We start from the raw sequence: 14,974 nt of genomic DNA on the forward strand, positions 1-14,974 counted from the left end.
CCTTGGGACGGAACACGTCCTCCCAACGCCAAGGATTGCAGGCCCTAGGTCAATTACGGTTGCCCCCACAGTCTACAGCTCCTGCATCTCAGCCTCCTTCTCCTCTTCAGCCTCCATCTCCATCAAATGACCACATCAGTCACAACCTGGAAGCACTGCCTCGGCCAAGCGGCAACAGGCTGTGCTGAAGCTAATATGCTTAGGTGACAAACCACACAATGCTGAAGAGTTGTGGACAGCTCTGAAAGAGCAGGCAGATCTGTGTCTCACACCCTGAATCTACAGCCATGTGCTTAACCTCATGGTTCTGCGGTTTCTCAAATCCTACCTGGAGCTGCCAGATCTGCTTGTTAAAGTACGCCGCCTGTGTGCCCATTCTAGAAAGTCACCTACAGCTTCCGCCACCCTTGCCCTCTTTCAGCAGCGTTTGCAGCTTTCGGCTCACAGACTGGTGTGTGATGTCCCCACGCGTTGGAACTCTACACTGCAGATGTTGGGAAGGATTTGTGAGCAGAAGAAGGCAGTTGTTGAGCACCAGCATCAACAAGGCCATCGATATTCAGTTCAGACTCCACACATAAGACCTCAGGAGTGGACATGGATGTCAGACATATGTACCATCCTCCAAAACTTTGAGGACTCCACCAAGATGGTGAGCGGCGATGATGCCATAATTAGCGTCACCATCCCGCTTCTCTTTCTTCTGAAACTCTCTCTGCTCACAATCAAAGAGGATGCATTGCAGGCGGAGCACGATGAGATGGAGCAAGGAACCATACAGGGTGATTACACACAGCCCAGCTTCATCTCATTCCAGTGTGGATTGGGCGACAATGAGGAAGAGGAAGAACAGGAGCTAGTTTCATGCGCTATAGACGGTACTACCTGCACAACTGTCATACCGTCCGTTCAGCGTGGATGGCCTGAGGACAGAGAGGAGGAGGAGAGCATGGTCACTCGTCCTCTTGGTGAGGACACGGAGGTCTTGCCTGTTAGCAGTATAGCACGCATGGCTGAGTTTATGTTACGCTGCCTTTCCCATGACCCTCGCGTTCTCGTTTTGGGTGACAGTCATTACTGGTTGGTGACACTTCTAGACCCACGCTACAAGGAGAACTTTATATCTCTTACTCCTGAGGCGGACAGGTCTACAAAAATGGGGCAGTACCAGAAGGCCCTTGTTGCAAATATTAAAAAAAATACCCATCTGAAAATGCTGGCGGCAGAGGTCCTAGTTTGTTGGACAACCAAGGACTACAATCGAGAGAGACACAACTCCAATCCAGCAGAGGAAGGGGAACACTGTCAAAGTTCTGGGAGAATTTTCTCAGCCCCTCCCATCTCACAGTCCCTGAGGCGTGGGGTACTCTCACACGGAGTGCAAAGTTTGGGAAGATGCTGAAGGAGTACCTTGCCGACTGTACCAATGTCCTCCGTGATTCCTCTGTGCCTTATAATTATTGGGTATCCAAGCTGGATACGTGGAATGAACTGGCGCTTTATCAAAGCGGGTTTTTAGTGCCGCTGGTGGAATTATAACTGATAAGCGCATCCACCTGTCAACTGAAAATGCTGACAGGCTGACTCTTATAAAAAATGAACAAGGGCTGGATTGGGACAGACTTCTCAACACCACCGAATGATAGCAGCGTAACAAACTCAAATCAAGTGTCTTTTTTTGGGAGATGTGTTCCCATGCACCTTTTCACAACCACACATGGGTATACCCTTCCTGATTTTGGCTATTTGCTCTTGTCCGCCTCCTTCTCCTCATCCTCCGCCACCATATCACCAGGGTGACCCTGGTCCGTGATGCAACACCCACATAATTTTTTTAACCCCTTTAAAGCCCAAGATGTACTAATACGTATCTGCGCCCTGGGCCTTAAGAGCCTGATACGTATTAGTACGTCTTTGCGATCGCACCTGCACACAGACTGTGCGGGCGCGATCGTCGCCGGGTGTCAGCTGATTGTCACAGCTGACACCCGGTGCTATGTGCAGGGAGCGGTCATTGAAGTCGATCGCAGCATTGCGGTGGCAAGGGGAGGTGATCGCAATACTCGCTTCCTCTTCCGGCCTCCAGCGCTGTCTGCCGCAGCTTCCCGGATGTTGCCATGATGACTGAAAATGGTACCAATAAAACGTCAACTCATCCCACAAAAAACAAGCCGTCACATGACTCTGTCGGCCAAAATATGGAAAAATTATAGCTCTCAAAATATGGCAATGCAAAAACTAGATTTTACAAAAAAATGTGTCTTTTAGTGTGTGACAGCTGTCAATCATAAAAAAAACGATATGATTCTGGTATCTCTGTAGTCGCACTGTGGTGCCCCTGAGGGTTCGACCGCCACAGGGATGCTGCACTTTTCTAATGGAGTGTAGTGTTCCTCCTCTGAGGTAAGAACAGTGCGATGGACAGGACCCTTCCTTCACATCCAACACCACACTTCTCCCACCAGAGGGGGCTAGAATGCACTAGGTGCTGCCCTCCTGGGAGACTGGGGAACCAAGAGATAGGGGAACCATTTAGTGGGTGAGGATGGAGGACTCGCATTTTAGTGACACTGTAAATTTCAAATTTAATACACAGCTATTTTGGTTGTTGGTCCGTCCTTTTTAGTTCTTTGATCGTGATCTCTCCTCCCTGAGCGTGGATCCTGTGTGGACCTACAGAGGACGGGGACACGGCCACTCGGCCTTGGGTCGAGGGGCAGGCTGCAGATAATGAATGTCTCAGCCCGGTCAAGGACCATGACCAAGAAGGCCCGGAGCTTAGAAGTGTAGCTCCATGGCAAATGGATCCCAGGGAGGATGCAGACGGAGCGGTATATGCCACCTGTCCTCGCCACCTGATATATTCAGAGGGAGTCCGGCTGCAAGAGGGGTACCGGCCCCCGACACCCGACCTTGCTACTCCATGTCCTGGTCGGCAAAGCCTGGTAGGCCCTGAGGATCCCACCGGGTATTGGAAAGAGCGGAGCTGCCACCCGTGCCCTTTTTCTGAGAGGAGTTCAGAGGGAGCTCAGGCCTATCTACACACACACCGACAGGAAAGAATCCGGTCTGTAGTTTAGGAACACTCTGGTGCGGGGTCCTGATTGAACACTGGACTTACTCGGAGGTTGTCGGACCCCCTTCGTCTCTGGTGACCGCAGAACTCCGTGAGGAGCAGGGAGTCGCCTTTTTACTGCCATCTCTTATGTGAGTAAAGCCTTGGAAGTTCACCCCTATGGCCTCCGGACTCTTTATTCTACCCCCTCCATCCTGTCCTTCTGCCCTGAGGCCCTGCTCCGCCTGTGGGGAGTAGTAACAACTTCGACTGCCATAACACCATGCCTCGGCGGACTGCAGCAGTGCTGGTGGCCTTCACCAGGTGCCACAGGTGGCGTAGTCGTAAATCAGCCACTCAACCCGGATAAGCCCATACCATCTTTTTTTAATGTGACGGCCCTGGGCACGGAGCGGGTCCGGGCCACGGCTGCACCCCATCTCTCCATCACAGGACCCGACTCCGAGTCCCCCATCTCCCAGGGAAAGGAGCTTACAGAAGGCTTTGAGGCGTGACAGCTTGGCGTAGTCGGCAGGATCGCGTGCCCGCAGCAACAGAAGGAAATTGCCCATTGCTACCGGGTACTGTGTGCCTTACACCTTGGACTGTCGTTTTCACTTAAAATGGCGCCCGCCCAAGAAGAACAGGCGCCATAATGCTGTGGAAAGATGGCCTTCTAATACCTCCCATCGTGGGCTGGGCTCCCGCATTGCGCCAAACGTGTGGACCGCCCCCTTCCAGAGACTGTCCGCGGGGTAATGCCCGTCAAACCGGATGGGCTGAACAAAGGCGGGCCTGTCAGCATGCCGCCCAGGAACCGCCCCGAAAGAGGAGGAAGAAGAAGAGCAACAAGGTGCGGCCATTGCAGTCGGAGGTTGGCAATCTTCGGGAGCAGACATGGACGCTTCTGGAGCGCAACCTACGGAGCCTTCCGAACCCGGTCCAGGTCCTTCCCCCGGCAGGGAGCGAGGCAGCAAGATCCTAACAGCGGGTGATTTGGAGTTTCTTCACCAGGAAGCCCCGGGTTTCGTGCGGAGACAGAGGCCTAGGAGGCGGCGACGGCTGCGTGGCGGGAAGAAATGCTGCTCCGCATCCGGACCCGCCACCAAGGAGCTGAAGCCCAGGGAGATGCGGTGACAGAGGTCGCGAGCGGCCCAGAGGCAGGTGAGTGTGCTACCCCTGCCCCGGCTGCTGAGCCTACAAGGGTATCCACCGACCCCAACCCGGACAGTCACAGCACCAACCCGAAGAATAAAGTCGTCTAATCACTTATGCCGCATGAGGAACGGCGTAAAAAATAAACTCTCAGGTTAGGGTTGTGCTAGGGTTACGATTGGGGTTGTGCTAGGGTTGGGGTTGGGGTTGGGCTAGGGTTGGGGTTGGGGTTGGGGTTGGGCTAGGGTTGGGGTTGGGGTTGGGCTAGGGTTGGGATTCTTTTCAAAAGTAAAAAAAAAAAAAAAATAGATGACGATATGGCAACTAGTGTTGAGCGCAAGTGCTCGCTACTTGAGTTTGCATTCTGTGCTCGGGTATGCATTGAGTATCGCGGGTGCTCAAGTCTCCGCCCCATATGCTTCGAGGCCAAAATAAACTCGCGGGGATTGCCTGCCATGCACGAACGATACCTGCATGTTTTTTTTTGGGTGTCTAATAACCGTGAAACATGTGGGCGGTGACTCGAGCATGTCACTCGAGCACCCGTGATACATGGTGCATACCTGAGTACCCGATGCAAACTCAAGTAGCGAGCACTTGCGCTTAAGACTAATGACAACTTATTCAATATGATGACCTAATGTTATGAAATTCTGTGTCGTACCTCTGGGTTCAAAATGTTCACTATACCTCTTGATAAAATCCTTGATAGGTGTAGTTTCCAAAATGAGGTCACTTGTGGGGGGTTTCCACTATTTAGGCACATCAGGGGCTCTCCAAATGCGACATGGCTTCCACTCTCGATTCCAGCCAATTTTGCATTCAAAAAGTCACACAGTGCTCCTACCCTTCTGAACTCTGCCGTGCATCCAAACACTCTATTTTCCCCACATATAGGGTATTGGCATACTCAGGAGAAATTGCACAAAAGTTTTTGGGGTCCATTTTCTCCTCTTACCCTTGTGAAAATAAAAAAATTGGGGCTAAAACTTCATTTTTGTGCAAAAAGTTTGATTTTTTTATTTTCACGGCTCCATGTTATAAACTTCTATAAAGGACTTGGGGGATCAGGGTGCTTACCACACATCTAGATAAGTTCCCTGAGGGGTCTAGTTTCCAAAATGTTGTCAATTGTGGGTGGTTTCCACTGTTTAGGCACATCAGGGGCTCTCCAAACGCTACATGGCGTCCGCTAATTATTCAAGCAAATTTTACAATCAAAAAGTCAAATGGTGCTCCTTCCCTTCCGAACCCTGCCGTGCGCCCAAACAGTGGTTTTCCCCACATATGGGGTATCTGCTTACTCAGGAGAAATTGCACAACAAACTGCATGGTGCAATTTCTCCTGTTACCCTTATGAAAATGCAAAATTGGGGGCTGAAAAACATTTTTGTGGGAAAAATGTGAAAATTTTATTTTTACGGTTCACTGTTATAAACTTCTGTGAAGCACCTTGGGGGTTCAAGGTGCTCACCAAACATCTAGATAAGTTCCCTGAGGGGTCTAGTTTCCAAAATGGTGTCACTTGTGGGGGGTTTCCACTGTTTAGGCACATCAGGGGCTCCCCAAACGCAACATGGCGTCCGCTAATTATTCAAGCAAATTTTACATTCAAAAACTCAAATAGCGCTCCTTCCCTTCCGAACCCTGCCGTGCGCCCAAACAGTGTTTTTTCCCCACATATGGGGTATCTGCGTGCCCAGTGGAAATTGCACAACAAATTTTGGGGTCCATTTTTTCCTGTTACCCCTGCAAAAATTAAAAAAAATGGGTCTAAAGTAACATTTTTGTGAAAAAAGTTAAATGTTCATTTTTTTCTTCCACATTCCAAAAATTCCTGTGAAGCACGTGAAGGGTTAATAAAGTTCTTGAATGTGGTTTTGAGCACCTTGAGGGGTGCAATTTTTAGAATGGTGTCACTTTTGGGTATTTTCTGTCATAAAGACCCCTCAAAGTGACTTCAAATGTGATGTAGTCCCTAAAAAAAATGGTTTTGTAAATTTTGTTGGAAAAATGAGAAATCGCTGGTCAACTTTTAACACTTATAGCTCCCTAATAAAAAAAAAAAAACTTGGTTCCAAAATTGTGCTGATGTAAAGTAGACATGTGGGAAATGTTATTTATTAACTATTTTGTGGGACATATCTCTCTGATTTAAGGGCATAAAAATTCAAATTTTGAAAATTGCAAAATTTTCTAAATTTTCGCCAAATTTCCGTTTTTTTTCACAAATAAACGCAAGTGATATCAAAGAAATTTTACCACAATCATGAAGTACAATATGTCACGAAAAAACATTCAACAGAGGGGGATCCTTTGAAGCATTCCAAAGTTATTACCTCATAAAGTGACAGTGGTCAGAATTTTAAAAATTGGCCTGGTCATTAACGTGCAAACCACTTTGGGTTGTAAAGGGGTTAAAGAGTCTTTATGATGCCTGTAGAAAAAAATTTTTATACAGTATATTCATGTATACCCAACAGGGGTAAATGTTTGTCAGCCTATACACTTAGTGCATGGGCATTACAAGTAAAGGAGACCCGCTCCTTTCTAATGGGAACATTTTTTTATGAGGCTCTCCTCCACGTCTCTTCCAAGAGGCATTGGAGTGCCTCCCAATTTTGGGCAGCCCTTGCATTCACTGCATAGGCCAACACTGTGGGAGACCCACTTCCTAATAATGGGAACATTTTTTCATGAGGCCCTCTACATCTCTTCCAAGGGGAATTGGAATGCCTCTGTAGCGCCGGCGTCCCTGCCCTCTGCTAGGCAGGGACGCTGTTCCCCTCACCTCCCTGCTCCGTGCCCGGCGTCCTCCTCCCGCTCTGCTGGCAGCGCGCGCTCCTTCCCGGCCACTGTGCTTAGGGCGCGCGCACGCGCTCTCCCTTCCTCTTAAAGGGGCCGCGCGCGCCGTCCTAAGGAGTCCCCGGCCAATGGCCGGAGGACTTCACCATATATAAGGCACCTCCTCCAAAATGGAGGTGCCCGAGCAATGTTGTTGCACTGTTCTACTCTGCTTCAGCCCTCAGGTCCCGTTGCCAGTTACCTGCCAGTTACCTGCCTGATTCCTGCCAGAGTCCTGCCAGTTTGCTGTCTGTTTCCTGCCTGTTATTCCTGCTACCTGCTTGCTAGCCTGAGGTCCGACGGTCTGCCTTACAACTCCTGTCAGTCTGTCTAAGGACCAGCTTGCCCGCTCACCTGGGAGCGCACATCAGCTACCTGCCTGCTTGCTAGCCTGAGGTCCGACGATCTGCCTTTCTACTCCTGTCAGTCTGTCTATGGACCAGCTTGCCCGCTCACCTGGGAGCGCTCCTCCGCTACCTGCCTGCTTGCCTGCCCGGAGGCTCCGCCGTCACGTGCTGTGACCACCAGCTATTCCAGAGACTCTTGCCCGCTCACCTGGGAGCGCTTCTCCGCTACCTGCCTGCTTGCCTGCCCGGAGGCTCCGCCGTCACGTGCTGTGACCACCAGCTATTCCAGAGACTCTTGCCCGCTCACCTGGGAGTGCTTCTCCGCTACCTGCCTGCTTGCCTACCTGGAGGCTTCGCCGTCACGTGCTGTGACCACCTGCTATTCCAGAGACTCTCGCTTGCTCACCTGGGAGCACACATCCTCCATCTGCCTTGCTAGCCTACCTGGAGGTTCAGCCATCACAGGTCGTACCTACCCTTTACCTAGAGACTGCCCCGGTCACTTGCCGTGACCTCCAGCCCGTTCACCCAGAGACTGCCCCGGTCACTTGCCGTGACCTCCAGCCCGTTCATCCAGAGACTGTCCCGGTCACTTGCCGTGACCTCCTGCCCGTACACCCAGAGACTGTCCCGGTCACCTGCTGTGACTGCCTGCCTGGTCGCCACCCGCTCCCTTACAAGGACCGCCCACTTGTATAGTAGCTCAGAGGTTCCGCCTCCCAGACCCGTTACAGTTTGCTTGGGCCATGGAACCCGGTGGCACCCAAGCTCCCTCGCTCTCGGACCTCTGTCATGAACTGTCCCGTCAGAAGTCCCAACAGGAGTCCATCCTGGGTCACCTGCGGAATGTCAATTCTCGCCTGGATACTCTGACTGCTCCACCAGCAACCACCGCCAGTGCCATGACTCGCAACCCGGCAGCTCCGCTGCCCACCAATACCATGGTATCCTACCCCGGACCCCGGCTTTCTGCACCTCCTCGCTTCGGAGGCGACTCCGCCCAGGCTCGGGGCTTCATAAATCAGTGCACCCTGCACTTTGAACTATTGTCCCACCAGTTTAACTCCGACCGGGCCAAAATTGCCTTCATCATGTCCCATCTCACCGGGGAGGCCCTGGCCTGGCTAAATCCTCTATGGGAGAGAGGAGACCCCCTGGTGTCCGACTTGCCTGCCTTCCTCACGGCTTTCCGGAAAGTCTTCGACGAACCCGGACGGAAGACCTCATCCGCATCATCTCTGCTACGCCTCCGTCAGGGAAGTCTCACCGTGGGCCAATATGCCATACGGTTCCGTACCCTTGCCTCGGAGCTGGCCTGGGATAACGACGCTCTGGTATCCATCTTCTGGGAGGGTCTGTCCGGCCGTATTAAAGATGAACTTGCCGGTCGGGACATTCCTACCACTCTCGATGACCTAATAACTCTTGCCACCCGGATTGACCTACGGTTCCAGGAGCGTGCCAAAGAGGTCACCCGTGAGAGGAGGTTTCCACGTCTAGCTCCCACCTTTCAGAAACCCGTCACTCCCTCCGTCTCTCCCCAGGTACACTCTCCTGAGTCTATGCAGGTCGACCAGACCAAGATGGTCAAAACCCGTCAGGACTTACGCCGTGCCGAGGGGAGCTGCTTCTACTGTGGCAGTAAGGAGCACCGGATCCGTGCCTGCCCAGAGAGGTCGGGAAACGCCTGTGTCTAGGTTCGCTCAGAGAGGTCGACCTAGACAAGAATAAATCCTCTCCATCTCTGCTGCTGTCAGTTTCAATCGTCTGCGGGGAGAACCGTTATTTCGAACTAGCCCAACTGGACTCTGGAGCAGCCGGGAATCTTATTTCACAGTCCCTGGTAGAGAAATACCGCATCCCCACCAAACCTCTGGCTGTACCCTTGTCTGTTGCTGCCGTGGATGGGGGTCTCTTACCACGCCCCATCCAACTCATCACCGAATCCATTACTCTACAGGTAATTCTTTACCCTTTTGGTGGCAAGAATGTTCTCTACCTCAAACTCGTCCTCAGCAGAAACCGGAGCAGGAGGCGTACCTGTAGACTTGGAAAAAGAGTTAAGCACCACGGGTTTGAGGAGAGATACATGGAAGGAGTTGGGGATCCGTAAGTTGGCCGGGAGTTTCAATTTATAGGCCACCGGGTTGATCTGACTGATGACCTCCAGAGGACCGATGAACCGAGGCCCTAACTTGTAAGAAGGTATCTTGAGTCGAACATATTTAGATGAGAGCCAGACTTTATCTCCTGGACGAAATTGTGGAGGATCCAGGCGTTTTTTGTCAGCGTGTCTTTTCATACGCTCGGATGACAGAAGGAGTGCGGACCGGGTACTCTCCCATATGGAGGAAAATTTGCTAACGAGAGATTCCGCAGCCGGGTTGTCCACAGAGGTGGAGACAGGAAAAGGAATCCGAGGATGCTGACCAAAGACTACAAAAAACGGGGATTTGGAGGAGGATTCGCTCTCGTGATTATTATAAGAGAACTCGGCCCATGGTAGGAGATCCACCCAGTCAGAATGGTGGGCATTAACGAAGTGCCGGAGGTAACTGGTCAGGTTCTGATTGATCCGCTCCACTTGACCATTGGACTGTGGGTGGTAAGCGGAAGAGAAGTCCAGGGTGACGTCTAGTAGTTTACAAGTGGCTCTCCAGAAACGTGAGGTGAACTGTACCCCACGATCCGACACGATGTGGAGGGGCAGGCCATGAAGACGGAAGATGTGGCGGATAAAGTCTTTAGCCAGCTCGGGTGCAGACGGAAGGCCTGGCAAGGGAATAAAGTGAGCCATCTTGGAAAAGCGGTCAGCGACCACCCAAATGACCGTACAACCGGCAGAGACGGGGAGATCAGTTATAAAGTCCATTGCTATATGCTGCCAGGGGGCAGCAGGTACAGGAAGCGGAAGGAGGCGTCCGGCTGGCAGATGTCTCGGGACTTTGTTGCGAGCGCAGGACACACAGGCAGAAACAAAGTCTATTATGTCCTTGTGCAGGGTAGGCCACCAATAGTGCCGGGCAATAAGCTGGAGGGTCTTTTTCTGACCGGCGTGGCCAGCTAGTTTAGACGAATGGCCCCAGTGTAGGATCTTCTCACGATCAGGTACTGAAACAAACGTCTTACCGGGAGGGAGACGATTTAGACTCACGGGAGCCACCTGCATTACTCTGGCGGGATCGATGATATGTTTAGGTTCTTCCTCGAGATCGGACACCAGAAAGGATTGGGACAAGGCGTCTGCTTTGACGTTTTTGTCAGCCGGGCGAAAATGAAGAACAAAATCAAAACGAGCAAAAAACAAGGACCACCGGGCTTGGCGCGGGTTAAGTCTCTGGGCATGCTGGAGGTAAGCCAAGTTCTTGTGGTCAGTGTAAATTATTACCGGGTGAAGAGCCCCCTCGAGCAGGTAACGCCACTCCTCCAATGCCAGTTTGATGGCCAATAACTCTCGGTCTCCTATGGAATAATTGCGCTCTGAGGAGGAGAAGAGTTTAGAGAAGAAGCCGCAAGTTACCATCCTCCCGGAAGATGATTTTTGAGTAAGTACCGCTCCGGCTCCAGAGGAGGAGGCGTCAACTTCCAGGAAGAACTGCTTGTTGCCGTCCGGGCGATGCAGCACCGAGGCGGAAGAGAAGGCCTGTTTTAAGGAAAGAAAGGCCTCCTCTGCTTCGGGCGGCCACTCTTTGGGATTAGTACCCTTACGGGTGAGTGCGGAAATTGGGGCAGTCCGGGAAGAGAAGTGCGGGATGAAGAGGCGGTAATAGTTGGCGAAGCCCAGGAACCGTTGAATAGCCTTCAACCCCTCTGGTCGGGGCCATTTCTCGATGGCAGACAGTTTCTCAGGATCCATTTGTAGGCCGGTCTGAGAGATAATGTAGCCCAGAAACGGAAGCGAGGTCTGCTCAAAGAGGCACTTCTCATATTTAGGGTAGAGATGGTTCTGCCTGAGCCTGAGCAGGACCTGACGAACGTCCCTCCGGTGAGTCTGGAGATCCGGAGAGAAGACCAAGATGTCGTCCAGGTACACCACTACGCAGGAGTAGAGAAGGTCCCGGAAGATGTCATTAACCAACTCTTGAAAGACGGCAGGAGCGTTACAGAGACCAAAGGGCATTACCAGATATTCATAGTGGCCGTCCCGGGTGTTGAATGCCGTCTTCCATTCATCCCCCTGACGGATACGAACCAGGTTGTACGCCCCACGGAGGTCCAGTTTGGTGAAGATTCTAGCCCCCCTCAGACGATCAAATAACTCCGGAATGAGCGGAAGGGGGTACTTATTCTTCACCGTGATCTGGTTAAGGCCTCTATAGTCTATACAGGGACGGAGAGAGCCGTCCTTCTTTTTGACGAAAAAGAAGCCTGCTCCCACCGGGGAGGTAGATTTCCGAATGAATCCCCTGGCCAGATTTTCCTCAATATATTCGGACATCGACCGGGTCTCAGCAGCGGATAATGGATAAATACGCCCACGGGGAGGAGAAGTACCAGGTAACAGGTCGATAGGACAGTCGTATGGTCTATGAGGGGGTAGTGTCTCTGCCTCCTTTTTATTAAAGACATCAGCATAAGACCAATAAGGAATCGGAAGTCCAGGTAGATTAGCTGGGGTAGGAGAAGGACGGACGGGATGAACGGGAACCAGACAGGTCTTATGGCAGCCCTGTCCCCAGCGAAGGACTTCTCCGGTCTGCCAGTCAAGAACGGGTGCATGTCTCTGGAGCCAAGGTAGGCCTAGCAAGAGGGCGTGAGAGAGTCCAGGCAGAACATGGAAGGAGATACTTTCAGAATGCAGCATTCCCACCTGCAGAGTAATGGATTCGGTGATGAGTTGGATGGGGCGTGGTAAGAGCCCCCCATCCACGGCAGCAACAGACAAGGGTACAGCCAGAGGTTTGGTGGGGATGCGGTATTTCTCTACCAGGGACTGTGAAATAAGATTCCCGGCTGCTCCAGAGTCCAGTTGGGCTAGTTCGAAATAACGGTTCTCCCCGTAGACGATTGAAACTGACAACAGCAGGGATGGAGAGGATTTATTCTTGTCTAGGTGGACCTCTCTGAGCGAACCTAGACACAGGCGTTTTCCGACCTCTCCGGGCAGGCACGGATCCGGTGCTCCTTACTGCCACAGTAGAAACAGGTCCCCTCGGCACGACGTAAGTCCTGACGGGTCTTGACCATCTTGGTCTGGTCGACCTGCATAGGCTCAGGAGGGTGTACCTGGTTAGAGACAGAAGGAGTGACGGGTTTCTGAAAAGTAGGAGCTAGACGTGGTAACCTCCTCTCACGGGTGACCTCTCTGGCACGCTCCTGGAACCGTAGGTCAATCCGGGTGGCAAGAGTTATTAAGTCATCGAGAGTGGTAGGAATGTCCCGACCGGCAAGTTCATCTTTAATACGGCCGGACAGACCCTCCCAGAAGACGGAAACCAGAGCGTCGTTATCCCAGGCCAGCTCCGAGGCAAGGGTACGGAACCGTATGGCATATTGGCCCACGGTGAGACTCTTCTGACGGAGGCGTAGCAACGATGATGCGGATGAGGTCTTCCGTCCGGGTTCGTCGAAGACTTTCCGGAAAGCCGTGAGAAAAGCAGGCAAGTTGGACACCAGGGGGTCTCCTCTCTCCCATAGAGGATTTAGCCAGGCCAGGGCCTCCCCGGTGAGATGGGACATGATGAATGCAATTTTGGCTCGGTCGGAGTTAAACTGGTGGGACAAAAGTTCAAAGTGCAGGGTGCACTGATTTATGAAGCCCCGAGCCTGGGCGGAGTCGCCTCCGAAGCGAGGAGGTGCAGAAAGCCGGGGTCCAGGGTAGGATACCATGGTATTAGTGGGCAGCGGAGCTGCCGGATTGCGAGACATGGCACTGGCGGAGGTTGCTGGTGGAGCAGTCAGAGTGTCCAGGCGAGTATTGACATTCCGCAGGTGACCCAGGATGGACTCCTGTTGGGACCTTTGACGGGACAGTTCATGACACAGGTCCGAGAGCGAGGGAGCTTGGGTGCCACCGGGTTCCATGGCCCGAGCAAACTGTAACGGGTCTGGGAGGCGGAACCTCAGAGCTACTATACAAGGAGGCGGTCCTTGTAAGGGAGCGGGTGGCGACCAGGGAAGACGGGCTGGAAGTCTCAGCAGGTGAACGGGACAGTCTCTGAGTGAACGGGACAGTCTCTGAGTGAACGGGACAGTCTCTGAGTGAACGGGACAGTCTCTGAGTGAACGGGCTGGAGATCACGGCAAGTGACCGGGGCAGTCTCTAGGTATAGGGTTGGTACGACCTGTGGCGGCTGAAGATAGACGTGAGCTCCCAGGTGAGCAGGCGAGAGTCTCTGGATGAACGGGTGGTCACAGCATGTGACGGCGGAGCCTCCAGGAAGACCAGCGGACAGGCGACAGATGAGCGCTCCCAGGTGAGCGGGCAGAAGTCTCTGGACAGGCGGGTGGTCACAGCACGTGACGGCAGAGCCTCCGGGTAGGCAAACAGACAGGTAGCAGAAGAGCGCTCCCAGGTGAGCGGGCAGGAGTCACAGGACAGGCAGGTGGTCACAGCTCGTGACGGCGGAGCCTCCAGGTAGGCTAGCAGGCAGATAGCAGATGTGCGCTCCCAGGTGAGCGGGCAAGCTGGTCCATAGACAGACTGACAGGAGTTGGAAGGCAGACCGTCGGACCTCAGGCAGGCAGGTAGCTGATGTGCGCTCCCAGGTGAGCGGGCAGGCTGGTCCTTAGACAGACTGACAGGATTAGTAAGGCAGACCGTCGGACCTCAGACAAGCTGGCAGGTATCTGATGTGCGCTCCCAGGTGAGCGGGCAGGCTGGTCCTTAGACAGACTGACAGGATTAGTAAGGCAGACCGTCGGACCTCAGACTAGCAGGCAGGTAGCAAGGAATCTGGCAGGTAACTGGCAACGGGACCTGAGGGCTGAAGCACAGGTGAGACACAGGTGCAAACAACATTGCTCGGGCACCTCCATTTTGGAGGAGGTGCCTTATATACGGTAAAGTCCTCCGGCCATTGGCCGGGGACTCCTTAGGACGGCGCGCGCAGCCCCTTTAAGAGGGAGGGAGGGCGCGCGCGCGCGCCCTAAGCACAGTGGCCGGGAAGGAGCGCGCGCTGCCAGCAGAGCGGGAGAGGGACGCCGGGCTCAGAGCAGAGCGGTGAGGGGAACAGCGTCCCTGCCTAGCAGAGGGCAGGGACGCCGGCACTACACCCCTCACCTCCCTGCTCCGTGCCCGGCGTCCTCCTCCCGCTCTGCTGGCAGCGCGCGCTCCTTCCCGGCCACTGTGCTTAGGGCGCGCGTGCGCGCTCTCCCTTCCTCTTAAAGGGGCCGCGCGCGCCGTCCTAAGGAGTCCCCGGCCAATGGCCGGAGGACTTCACCATATATAAGGCACCTCCTCCAAAATGGAGGTGCCTGAGCAATGTTGTTGCACTGTTCTACTCTGCTTCAGCCCTCAGGTCCCGTTGCCAGTTACCTGCCAGTTACCTGCCTGATTCCTGCCAGAGTCCTGCCAGTTTGCTGTCTGTTTCCTGCCTGTTATTCCTGCTACCTGCTTGCTAGCCTGAGGTCC

This window comes from Phyllobates terribilis, unplaced genomic scaffold (genome assembly GCF_046119375.1).
Source record: "Phyllobates terribilis strain yellow unplaced genomic scaffold, ASM4611937v1 Scaffold_11__3_contigs__length_659146591, whole genome shotgun sequence".
Classification (NCBI taxonomy): Eukaryota; Metazoa; Chordata; class Amphibia; order Anura; family Dendrobatidae; genus Phyllobates; species Phyllobates terribilis.